Source organism: Ornithorhynchus anatinus, chromosome Y5 (genome assembly GCF_004115215.2).
Source record: "Ornithorhynchus anatinus isolate Pmale09 chromosome Y5, mOrnAna1.pri.v4, whole genome shotgun sequence".
Classification (NCBI taxonomy): Eukaryota; Metazoa; Chordata; class Mammalia; order Monotremata; family Ornithorhynchidae; genus Ornithorhynchus; species Ornithorhynchus anatinus.
The window spans coordinates 1300319-1313327 of NC_053179.1; positions in this window are offsets into that span (position 1 = coordinate 1300319).

Here is a 13009-nt window from a genome sequence, read left to right on the forward strand (position 1 = left end):
AGTGCACAATAAATATCATTGAATGAATGAATGCAAGAATGTTTCCTACTAATTCACAGAAAGTTTTTCATAAATATTTAGAAGATTAGGGATTTTGCTTCTCCTGAGGAAAGTAAAGAGTAAAGTTTGTTTTGATGTTATTGTTATTTTTTTAGTAATGAATGTTATTTTTCCATTTGGTCTTCTCATCTAGACATTAAGTTTTTTGGTTTGTGCAGAAGCATAATGATCAAGGCCCTGCATTTCCTCCATTCCCTCCTTCCAAACCGTTTTAGCTGCAGGCCTTCATCTGGTTACCAAGGCAATCCAATTCACAACACATCCTCATTTTGTTTCTGTGGAGAAACTCCAAAACAAGATGAAGCTGCTCCTTTATTGGGGTTGAGTGGATTTACTCACCCTGAGAACAAGGTAGAAAACACCCTGCCAAGGGGTGTTGCTGCCCTCTCTGATGTATTTATCTTGTATTGTACTTCGATTAAATTAGATGCCTCTTTGATTAAATTAATTAAAAAGAACCTCAGGTTTCCTCAAAACCAAGATGGCCTTGAGTAGCACGGGTAATCTCTATCTATCTCAATCACCTTGCCCACTTCCTACCTCACCTAGCTACTTTCCTACCACAACCAGCCCTCATACTTCACTCCTCTAATGCTAACAAGTGCACTATGTGCCTAGCACTGTACTAAAGCTTGGCACAGTGTGGTACAATAGAATAGGCAGACATATTCCCTGCCCATAACAGGCTTACATTCTAGAGGGGGAGACAGACATTTTTTCACATCAATTTTTTGCCTACCTTCACATCAACCTAGCCACTGCTTTCTCCTAAACACTGGCCTCTTCACTCTCAAAGACCCAAGCACCATTCAGCCATCTCTTCAGGATATCACCAGGTTAAATAGTTCTAGCTTTTGATTTTCCCACCTTCAACGCTTAAACTTCACTGAGCCCATCATGATCCCTGGGGACGTCTACTTTATCACATAGTCCTATTTATTTTTAACAGACTCTGCTTTTTCTTGGGATTTTTCTGAGCTTTTTAGCCCTTCAACCTAGTCCCTACTCCACCCATCTCCACCACGCCTTCCCTGTGATCTTGTCCAAGGACCACCCCTCAATTCCCTCCCCCTGCTTTGGCCCCAGTAAGTGCTCATAAATACAAGTGATTGATTAATCAACTGATTTATACCATCCTTGAATATTTGTGTTTCATTTACAATAATAATGATAAGTAATGGTATTTGATAAGCACTCACAAAGTGCTAGGCTCTGTACTAAGCACTTGGGTGGATACCTCCTCCTACTTCACCTTGCTTTACAACCCAGCCTGCGCCCTTCACTCCTCTGTTGCTAACCTTCTCACTGTACCGATCTGGTCTTTTCTGCCCCCAACTTCTTGCTCACATCTTACCTCTGTCCTGGAATGTCCTCCCTCCTCATATCAGACAGATAATTGCTCTCCTGCACTTCTAAGCCTTATTGAAGGGTTGATTAAGCCTTCCTCCAGGAAGCCCCTGCCTAAACCCTCCTCTCCTCGTCTCCCACTCCCTTCTGCGCAGCTCATACTTGCTCCTTCATTCATCCTCCCTCCCTTCCCCACAGCACATATATATATATGTGCATATATATATGTCTGTATATGCCTGTAATTTATTTATTCCGTGTCACCATGACTCGCTCCCTTTGCTCTTCTCCCCCACGCCCCTACAGCCTTTTTATGTACGTGTGTATATATATCTATAATTTTACATTGATGCCTGTTTACTTATACTGATGTCTATCTCCCCCTTTTAGACTGTGAGCCCACTGTGGGCAGGGATTGTCTCTCTTCATTGCTGTATTGTACTTTCCAAGAGTTTAGTACAGTACTCTGTGCACAGTTAAGAGCTCAATAAATACTACTGAATGAATGAATGAATGAATGAATGAATGATAACAGTAATAATTCTACAACCCCGCCCGGACACTAACTCTCCTCTGGCACTAATCTTCTCCCTGTTTTGCTGCCGACTCCTGGCCCACGCCTGCCTCTGGCCTGGAATGCTCTCCCTCCTCTATTCCAACAGACAACCACTCTCCCTCTCTTCAAAGCCTTACTGAAGGCACATCTCCTCCAAGAGACATTCCTAGGAGAAGCCCCACTTTCCCTCAGCTCCCATTCCTTTCTGCATTGCCCTGACTTTCTCCATTTGCTCTTTCCCCTCCTGGACCCAAAGCACATATGTTCACATCTGTAATTTGATTTCCTTGTATTGATGTCTGTCTCCCCCACGCTAGACTGTGAGCTCACTGTGGGCAGAGAATGTCAATGTTTACTGTTGTGTGGTGCTTCCCCAAGCACTGAATTCCGTGCCCAATATACAGTAAAAAGCTCAGCTTGGCTTTTCATTCATTCATTATTACAGAAACCTTCTGGGCATATCACGCCCCTCCTCAAAAACCTCCACTGGTTGCCTATCAACCATTGCATGAAGTAAAAACTCCTCACTCCTGGCTTCAAAGCTCTCCATCCCCTGGCCCCCTCCTACGTCATCTCCCTTCTCCCTTCTCTTCTTCAGCCCACCCCACCGACTCCGCTCCTCTGCCGCTAACCTCCTCACGATGCCTCGATCTTGCCTGTCCCACCGTTGACCCCTGGCCCATGTCCTACCATTGACCTGGAATGCCCTTCCTCCTCATCTGTAAAATGGGGATTAACTGTGAGCCTCACGTGGGACAACCTGATGAACCTGTAGCTCCCCCAGCGCTTAGAACAGTGCTCTGCACATAGTAAGCACTTAACAAATACCAACATTATTATTAAAAAATACCACAATTATTATTATTATGGGGAAATTTTTGGTACAACGAAGGACTTGCAGTTTGTGGCAAGAAGGCTGCGGTTTGTAGATATGGCCCAAGGATGTATTGGATGGCATAGATAAAGGGGATGTTGGAAAATATCCCAAGTAATGAATCAGGTTAGGCCAGCCTATTATTCATTTTGTTGCAACAAGAGATCAGTGACTCTTTGGTAGCCAAAGACAAAGAACTGAGGATGAGTCCATCCTTTTATTTCCCATTGGTCCCACTTCCCTGTGTGGCACAGCACCAACTCCCTTCCTCTAGTCCGACCCCTCCCCTCAAATCCCATTTTTCGTGCACTGGATTGGCATATCACGTGTCACTCCACCCCTGCTTGTGGTTGTCTTCATTACCCTCTCATTACACACCAAGCTCCTCAATTAATAATAATAATAATAGTGGTATTTGTTAAGCGCTTACTGTGTGCAGAGCACTGTTCTAAGCGCTGGGAGGATACAAGGTCATCAGGTTGTCCCACGTCGGGCTCACAGTTTTCATCCCCATTTTACAGATGAGGTAACTGAGGCCCAGAGAAGTGAAGTGACGTGCCCTAAGTCACACAGCTGGCAAGCGGCAGAGCTGGAATTAGAACCCATGACCTCTGACTCCCAAGCCCGGGCTCTTTCCACTGAACCATGCTGCTCCATATCAGCTTTGGGTCATCCAGCGGACACTCTGTGGCTGATAAGTCTTCAGCAAGCGTAGGTGTTGGGTTTCAAGGTCATAGGTTACAGCCAGTAATTCACTGCTGCCAGGATTGCTGATAATGTGGGATCTCAGGTCTAAGGGTGGCAGTCGGGGATTAGTTGTTGCTAAGGTTGCTGATAAAGTGGATCCTGGCCTTGCCAGTTGCCGTTTTCCTGGGTGGAACTCAACACAGCTAATCAGTATACATATTCAGTGATAGTAATACTACTACTAATGATGACATTTGCTAGGTACCTCTCTATATGAGCAGGGTTAAAGCTTGACCATGGGGACTAAACTTTTTACCAACTCCCAATCTCTCTACCCTCTACCACATGAATTAGAGAAGCAGCGTGGCTCAGTGGAAAGAGTCCGGGCTTGGGAGTCAGAGGTCATGGGTTAGAATGCGGGCTCTGCCACTTGTCAGCTATGTGACTGTGGGCAAGTCACTTAACTTCTCTGTGCCTCAGTTACTTCATCTGTAAAATGGGGATGAAGACTGTGAGCCTCACGTGGGACAACCTGATTACCCTGTATCTACCCCAGCGCTTAGAACAGTGCTCTGCACATAGTAAGCGCTTAACAAATACCAACATTATTATTATTATTGCCCAAAATAAATGCAGCAAAGGAGTTTCCACGGGGAAGACATTTACACCAAAGCTCTTCTGGACTGTGTCTGACAGGGCCTGTCTGATGGGAACTACCTGATGGGGTCTGCCAGACGATAGCTTGGCTCTCCAACCTTGCTAGCGAGGGTCTTTGACATGAATGATGACTTGGCTTTGTGGAGAAGTCTAGTCAAATCTACACCTGAGCAACTGACACACAGGACAGCCCGGGAGAGCATCAAGCCCAGCCCCACTGGCCTCTGGAATTGCCAGTGAAAGTCTGACATGTAACATTTTAGCTGATATGTGAATAGTCACTCCCAACCCAATATCTCGGGGCATTGCTAGAGAAGAGTGACGTTTGGGTTGGTCACTGTTCGCTTTGACGTATTGCTTGCCAGTGGGATATTGTTGTAGTTCCACAGGAATCTGTCCCAATGTCGACTGGATTCCCAGGTGGATAAAGTGCGTTCTGGGAGAGATGAGCCCATGGAGTCATTATGGGTGGGAGACGACTCAAAGGCATACGACAAGACTACTTGGAGGTTGTGCATGACAGCTTAAGAAATCACTTGCCTAAGCATTATTCTCTAGTCACTACCGTAATCTCTCTGTCTGACTGGCACATCCCAAATTTGGGTTCCGAACCCAATTTTTCAGGGTTTGACAGCAAGTCACTTCACCTCCCTGGGTCTCAGTTTCCTCATCTGTAAAACGGGGATTCAATACCTAGTCTCCCTCCCCCTTAAACTGTGAATCCCACGTGGGCAGAAAGTTGCAGAAGGGACTGGAGAGTGGTAAGTATGGTAATAGTACACCCTTCTATATCATGTAATTTCCCATCACAATTTTGTTCATGTATATTTTCAAGATCTTTTGAATATTTTATTTGTAAATTTCACACTGTCTTCCCCATTAGATTCTAAACTGATTGAGGACAGAGATCTTGTCAACCAACTCTGTTGCACTGCACTTTTCCAAGTGACAAGTACTGTGCCCAGCACATAGTAGGTGCTCAATAAATACTACTGCTTGAAGATACAGATCATTTTTCTTGCTTCTGAGGAAGTGCTCCTGAACTCAAGTTCTGTTTGCTGGAGAGGTAGGTCTCTTTATTTGTTGGGAGGTGGGGAAAACACTTCCTTAAACTTTCCTAAGTATTGCAAGAATGACACCAGAGGCTCTACGTCATTCTAAACAAAGCTCAGATTTCATATTACCGAACAATCAGTGCATATCACAGCATATTACGCTACTTCTGTAGTGCAAGTCAGTTATGCTTGAGAAGCAGCGTGGCTCAGTGGAAAGAGCATGAGCTTTGGAGTCAGGGCTCATGAGTTTGAATCCCAGCTCTGCCACTTGCCACTTAACTTCTCTGTGCTTCAGTTCCCTCATCTGTAAAATGGGGATTAAGACTGTGAGCCCCACGTGGGACAACCTGATTCCCCTATGTCTACCGCAGCGCTTAGAACAGTGTTCGGCACATAGTAAGCGTTTAACAAATACCAACATTATTATTATTATTATTATGCTGTTTTCATAATCATTCGTATTTATTGACTGCTCACTGTGTGCAGAGCACTTTACTAAGTGCTTGGGAGAGTATAGTGCAACAGGGTTGGTAATCAATGAGGTAACAATCTCAAGGGGACTGCTGAGATAAGGAGAAAGATATGGGCCACCTTCTTATATGTTCACCTTAAGTTGGAAACCAAGATTTGAGGTACTACTCACATATTCACTGTTAGTCACATCAAGTATTGCCTTAACTCCTATTTATAGCAGCCGCTTTGCTGACCTCTCTGCCTTCATTCCCTTTCCATTCCAGTTCATACTCCATTCTGCTGCCCGAATAATTTTCGTTCAAAAACGTTCAGACCATGTTGCTCCACTCCTCAAGGAACTCCTGTGGTTGCCCATTCACCTCTACAAACAGAAACCCCTCATCATTGGCATTAAAGCAGTCGATCCCCTTGCCCCCTCCTACCTCACCTCGTTACTGTCCTATTCCAATGCAACCTACGTCCCCCCCTCGCCATAACAGACACATAATTGCTCTCCTCTATTTCAAAGTCTCACTGAAGGCACATCTCCTACAAGAAGCCTTCCCTGACTAAGCCCTCTTTTTCTCTCACTCCCTTTTGCATCGCTCTTATTTGCTCCTTCATTCATCCTCCCTCCCATCCCCACAGTACATATAGATATATCTGTAATTTATTTATTTATGCATTTATCTTTTATTTATTTATATTAATGTTTGTCTCTCCCTCTAGACTGTAATCTCACTGTGGGTCTGTTACACTGTACTCTCCCAAGTTCTTGGTACAGTGTTTTGCACACAGTAAGCACTCAAATAGGACTGATTGAATGAGTGAATGAATCAATACTCGTCTCTTACCTAGCTACTTCCCCTAATTTCCTGTCCTCCATAGTGGGTGCCAGGGAGGCGCAGTGCGCATGCTCCAAATAAGCCTTCCCAGATGCGCAGCTTCAGCTTCGTTCATTTCCGTCTCTTTGTTTTAAACTCCGGCTAGATTTACTGTGCCTCTTTTGCCAGGGACTCAGAGAACGGAATTTTCTTCCCCGTTTCCCCGACAGGACTGTTTCCCAGCCCTCACTGGTCGGCGACCCGGAGGCTCCAGCAGGTCAGCTCATTCTTCCCTATCTCCAATCTGCTCCTCAGCTCCCTTTTCTTTTACTACTGCCTCCCCCCAATCCGGAACTCCTTTCCCTGACCTTTTCCCTACCTTCTCCATTCCTCTGCCCCTAGGGCCCATCTTTAGACTAGGAGTAAAGAGACTGGCGATGGGTTTGGGGACCCTCGGAAGCGAGAGTAACAGGAAGAACTGGAACCAGGGAGGTCTGTCAGCTCCTATGATACTATGAACTGGAGGACCCAAGAGAAGCAGCAAAGGGAAGCTGCTCAAGCATCACTCGTACACTTTGGAACAATAATACTACCACTATTGCTCTTGTTCTTTCATTCTGCCTAAACTCCTATTCTCTATCAGTCCCCAACCCTTTTTTCGGGTTCTGCAGAGGACAGAGTGGGTGTAAGTTTCACTTAAGGAAGCACACTTTAAAAGATCCAAGATGCGAGGTCTCTGATCCATGACTGAGTGTTGGAGGTTTTCGGTACGTTGTTCAAAATATTCTGAACGTTACTCCTAATTTAGAGGGAGAAAGGCCTCCCGACTAAAGGTGTGTAAATGTTTAGTACTCCAATTTTGAGAACAAAATGTGGAAACAATGTACTAGTATATGCCGAGCTGTAATAGTGGTGGTTTTGTTTCGTGGATTTATTTTAGGAAATAAATGGGGCAGAAATAAAACTAGTAAGAAGGATTCATTTTCGGCTGTGTGCTGTGGGATTTGTTTTTCCCCTTTTAATTGCATTTGGGAAAGCTAGCAGAATACTTTGCTAGTGTTAGCAAAGTATTTTTCTTTGGAATCAATAACGTAGGGCGCTAAGGCTAAATGACCTCAATTGTAATTTTTATTATACAGTAGTTCTTTATGAAATATTAATGCTTTAAGGCATACTTGACTGTATGGGCTGCATTTGTGAATTGATAAACAAATAGATCTTTTCTGTGAAAGATCTACAGAAATTCCCCCAAAATGAGAGGTTATATGTTTGACAAATTTTACTGTTTCTTAAAACTGCAAAACGATTTTATTAGTTGTTCTTGAGTTGACATATCTCTGTAAAAGTCTCACAGTATGTCTTTTTTTAAAGTTTGCATTTTCAACCTATTCTTGCATGGGAAACAAATTATTTTGTAGATCTGAGAATTCCTTATTCAGGTAGCTTGCAGCAGAACTGTTTTGTAGGGGTACTTAGTGCCCTTTAAAATACTCATTCCCATGACTAATGAGTTTAATAATAATTACGATATTTTTAAGCAATTACTATGTGCCAAGCATTGTATAAGTGCTGGGGTGGTTAGAAGCGTAGAAGGTTGGACCAAGTCCCTGTCCTACGTGGAGCTCACAGTCTCCATCCCCATTTTACAGGGGTAAACCAAGTAACTGAAGCTCAGGGAAGTGAAGTGACTTGCCGTAGGTCACACAGCAGACAAGTGGCCGAGCTGGGATTAGAACCCATGAACTTCTGACTCTCGTTCTTGTGCTGTATCCACTAGGCCACGTTACTTCACTGAGTTAATAATTTTTGCCTTCAAAACAACTTTTGAGGCATGTAGAAAGACAGTTATTTTCCCCATTTCCCAGACAAGAAAATGAAGAATCAAAGAGATTCTGTGATTTTCATTTTAACTGCCAGTGGCAGAGTTTCCACATTGGTGTTAATAATAATAATAATAATAATAATCATGTTATTTGCTAAATGCTTACTAGGTTTCAAGCACTGTTCTAAGTGCTAGGGAAGAAACAAGGTAATCACGTTGTCCCACTTAGGGCTCATAGTCTTAATCCCCATTTTACAGTTGAGGTAACTGAGACACAGAACGTTAAGTGGTGCTTGCCCAAGGTCATACAGCAGACAGTTGGTGCAGCTGCAATTATAACCCTTGTCCTCTGACTCCCAAACCTGTGCTCCTTCCACTAAGCCATGCTGCTTCTATATTATGTTGCCTTGCTGGATTTACTGATATTTTTGATCCATCTTTTCATTCTGTTTTGCCTGGTTAATAAACTATTAAGTTTGGTTAATAAAAACCAGTTAATATTCTTACTACTGTGGAATGCCCTCCCTCCTCACATCTGCCCAACTAGCTCTCTTCCCCTCTTCAAAACCCTACGGAGAGCTCACCTCCTCCAGGTAGCCTTCCCAGACTGAGCCCTCCCTTTCCCTTTGCTCCTCCTCCGCCCTCTGCTCTTCCCCTCCTCCCCCCAGCACTTGTGTATATTTGTAAGTATTATTTATTACTCCATTAATTTTGTTACTGATGTGTATATATATCTATGATTCTATTTACCGTGATGATATTGACACCAGACTGCTTGTTTTGTTTTGTTCTATTTTGTTTTGTTGTCTGTCTCCTCCCTTGAGACTATGAGTCCATTGTTGGGCAGGGATTGTCTCTATCTGTTGCCAAATTGTGCATTCCAAGCGCTTAGTACAGTGCTCTGCACATAGTAAGCACTCAATAAATATGATTGAATGAATACGATTGAATAAATGAACTAAGGGGCAGACCAACATTAATATAAATGATTAATTTCCAGATATGTACATAAATACTGTGGGCGAGGGAGGCCCAAAGGGTAATGTGGGCAAGCAGTTGATGGTGGGATAGACGAAACTGAGGTACAGAGAGTAGGTTAGTTGTACCGGAGCAAAATATGCAGGCTGTATGTATGTATGTAACAGAGAGTCACTGAGGAAGGGAGAAAGCTGATTAAAGCTTAAAGCTGAAGTTAGGGAGTTTGATGCAGTTTGATGCAAAGACCTCTCCGCTCCCTTGATCCCATCCATCTCTCCAAAAGCATCTCTCCCCACCTTGCCCCCCGTCCTCTCTTCCCACTCTCGGTGATCAGGTTACCGCTCTCAGCTCCACCCTCTCTACTCATCTCACCTCTCTCTGCCCCCCTTTCCCTCCGCCGCTCTCGCTCCACTAACCCACAGCCCTGGGTCACTGCCTCTGTCCGCGTCCTACGCTCCTATGCTCGAGCTGCTGAGCGCTGGTGGCGAAGGTCCAAGCACCAAGCCAGCCTTATCCATTGTAAATTTATCCTTTCCTGCCTTAACTCTGCCCTCTCCCCCGCCAGGCAAAACTTCTTTTCTTCCCTCATTGACACCCAAGCCCGTCACCCCCATCAATTGTTCCGGACCTTTAGTTCTCTCCTCAGGCCCCCTGTTCCTCCCCCTCCCCCATCCCCCACCCCCAACCATCTGGTCACCTACTTCATCACGAAAATTAACGCAATCAGGTCTGAACTCCCCAAAGTCACCCCTCCCCATTCTGCCTCCCACCCCCCCACCCTCACCCCTACTTTCCCATCTTTCCCTGCAGTATCCTCAGAGAAGATCTCCCTCCTCGCAAGTGCCACCCCCTTCACCTGTGCTTCGGACCCCATTACTGCTCACCTTATAAAAACCATCGCCCCTTCCCTCCTCCCCTCCTTAACTTCTGTTTTTAACTGCTCACTCTCCAATGGTTTCTTCCCCTCTGCCTTCAAACATGCCCATGTCTCCCCCATCCTAAAAAAAACCCTCTCTCGACCCCACTTCTCCTTCCACTTATCACCCTATCTCCCTACTACCCTTCCTTTCCAAGCTCCTAGAATGAGTCATCTACACTTGCTGCCTAGAATTCCTTAACCCCCATTCTCTCCTGGATCCCCTCCGATCTGGCTTCCGTCGCCTCCAGTCTACCGAGACTGCCCTCTCAAAGGTCACCCATGACCTCCTTCTTGCCAAATCCAGTGGCTCCTACTCTATCCTAATCCTCCTTGACCTCTCAGCTGCCTTTGACACTGTCGACCATCCCCTTCTCCTCCACACCTTATCTCACCTTGGCTTCCCGGACTCCATCCTCTCCTGGTTCTCCTCTTATCTCTCTGGCCGTTCATTCTCGGTCTCCTTCGCAGACCCCTCCTCCCCCTCCCATCCTCTAACTGTTGGCATTCCTCAAGGGTCAGTTCTTGGCCCTCTTCTGTTCTCCATCTAAACTCACTCCCTTGGTGAACTCATTCGCTCTCACGGCTTCAACTATCAACTCTATGCAGATGATGCATAAATCTACAACTCTACCCCTGTCCTCTCCCCCTCCCTTCAGGCTCGTATCTCCTCCTGCCTCCAGGACATCTCCACCTGGATGTCTCCCCGCCACCTAAAACTCAACATGTCCAAAACTGAGGTCCTTATCTTCCCTCCCAAGCTCGGTCTTCTTCCTGACTTCCCTATCACAGTGGAGGGTACGACCACCCTTCCTGTCTCTCAAGCCCACAACCTCAATGTCATCTTTGACTCGGCTCTCTCGGTCACCCCACACATCCAATCCGTCACCAAGGCCTACCGTCCTCACCTTTGTAATATCGCCAAGATCCGCCCTTTCCTCTCCACCCAAACGGCTATCTTACTGGTACAGGCTCTCATGATATCCCTGCTAGATTATTGTGTCAGCCTTCTCTCTGATCTCCCTTCCTCCTGTCTCTCCCCGCTCCAGTCTATTCTTCTTTCCGCTGCACAGTTCATCTTCCTGCAGAAACGCTCTGGGCATGTCACTCCCCTTCTCAAAACCCTCCAGTGGTTGCCTATCAACCTCCGTATGAAACAAAAACTTCTCACTCTAGGCTACAAAGCTGTCCATCACCTTGCCCCCTCCTAGCTCTCCTCCCTTCTCTCTTTCTGCCGCCCAGCCCGTAGGCTCCGCTCCTCTGCCGCCCACCTCCTCACCGTTCCCCGTTCTCTCCTATCCTGCTGTCAAACCCTGGGCCACGACCTCCTGCTGTCCTGGTATATCCTCCCTCCTCACCTCTGCCAAACTAATTTTGTTCCCTTCTTCAAAGCCCTACTGAGAGCTCACCTCCTCCAAGAGGCCTTCCCAGACTGAGCTTCCCCTTTTCCCTCTGCTCCCTCTACTGCCTCTCTACCTCCCCTTCACCTCCCCTCAGCTAAGTCCCCTTTTCCCCCGCTTTCCCTCTGCTCCTCCCCCCTCCCTTCCCCTCCCCTCAGCACTGTGCTCGTCCGTTCATTTGTACATATTTTTTATTACCCTATTGATTTTGTTAATGAGATGTACATCCCCTTGATTCTGTTTATTGCTATTGTTTTAATGAGATGTACATCCCTTTGATTCTATTTACTGCTACTGTTTTTGTCTGTCTGTCCTCCCCCAATTAGACCGTAAGCCCATCTGTATCTGCTGCCGATTTGTACATTCCAAGTGCTTAGTACAGTGCTCTGCACATAATAGGTGCTCAATAAATGCTATTGAATGAATGAATTAGTGATGCAGAGGTTGCTTGGGCAACCACTGGAGATTTCTGAGGAGTGGAGGCACTCTGAACTGTTTTCCAGAAAATTGAACGAGACAGCAGAATCAAATATGAACAGGAAGAGGAGAGGCAAAAAGCAGGAGGAATGTCAGCAAATAGTCAAGGAGGGAAATAATGAAGTGCACGGATCCACTTGGAAGCAGTTTGGAGAAGAGAAAAGGGTGATTCTAGGGTTGTTGGGAAAACAGAACCAACTGATTTCATGGCAGATTGAATATGTGGATGGAATAAGAGAGATGAGTCAAGTGTAATGCCATGTCTCCTCTCTTGAGTGACAGGGAAGGTAATGGTCCTGTCTGCTTAATGTCCCCTCCAGCTGAATGGTAATGAAGATATTATGTCTATAACACGAATCAAGACAAAAAGCCTTTTAACAAGTTTCTAATCCCTCAACTGCCATTTCAGAACTTCATCATCATCAGTAGTATTTATTGAGTTCTTCCTGTGGGCAGAGCACCGTGGATTAGTGATATTCTTTTATTATGATTTGGGTCTTGGGAATTCAATGACATGGTAATGGTTTTCATGTATAAATATTTTTTCTATTACTCGTTTTTTGCAAAACAAGTTTGGAACTTACCATTTACAGTGTGCTTGGAAGCCCAAGTTCATTTTTACCAGTGAGAAAAGTGAGGCACAGAGAAGTTACGTGATTTGCCCAAGGTCACACAACAGTCAGTTTGTGGAACTGAAATTAGAATTCAGGTCTCCTGGCTCCAAGGCCTGTGCTATTTCACAAGGCCATCCTGCTTCTCTAAGCAGGTGAGAGTAGGAACTTGGAAGCAACTTTTGAAAACTTCAGTGCTAAACCCTATAGCAATGTGGAGCCTAGCAGACGATGAACTGAACACAGTCTTGCTTCTTTAATCAGTTAGTCAATTGATCATATTTATTGAGTA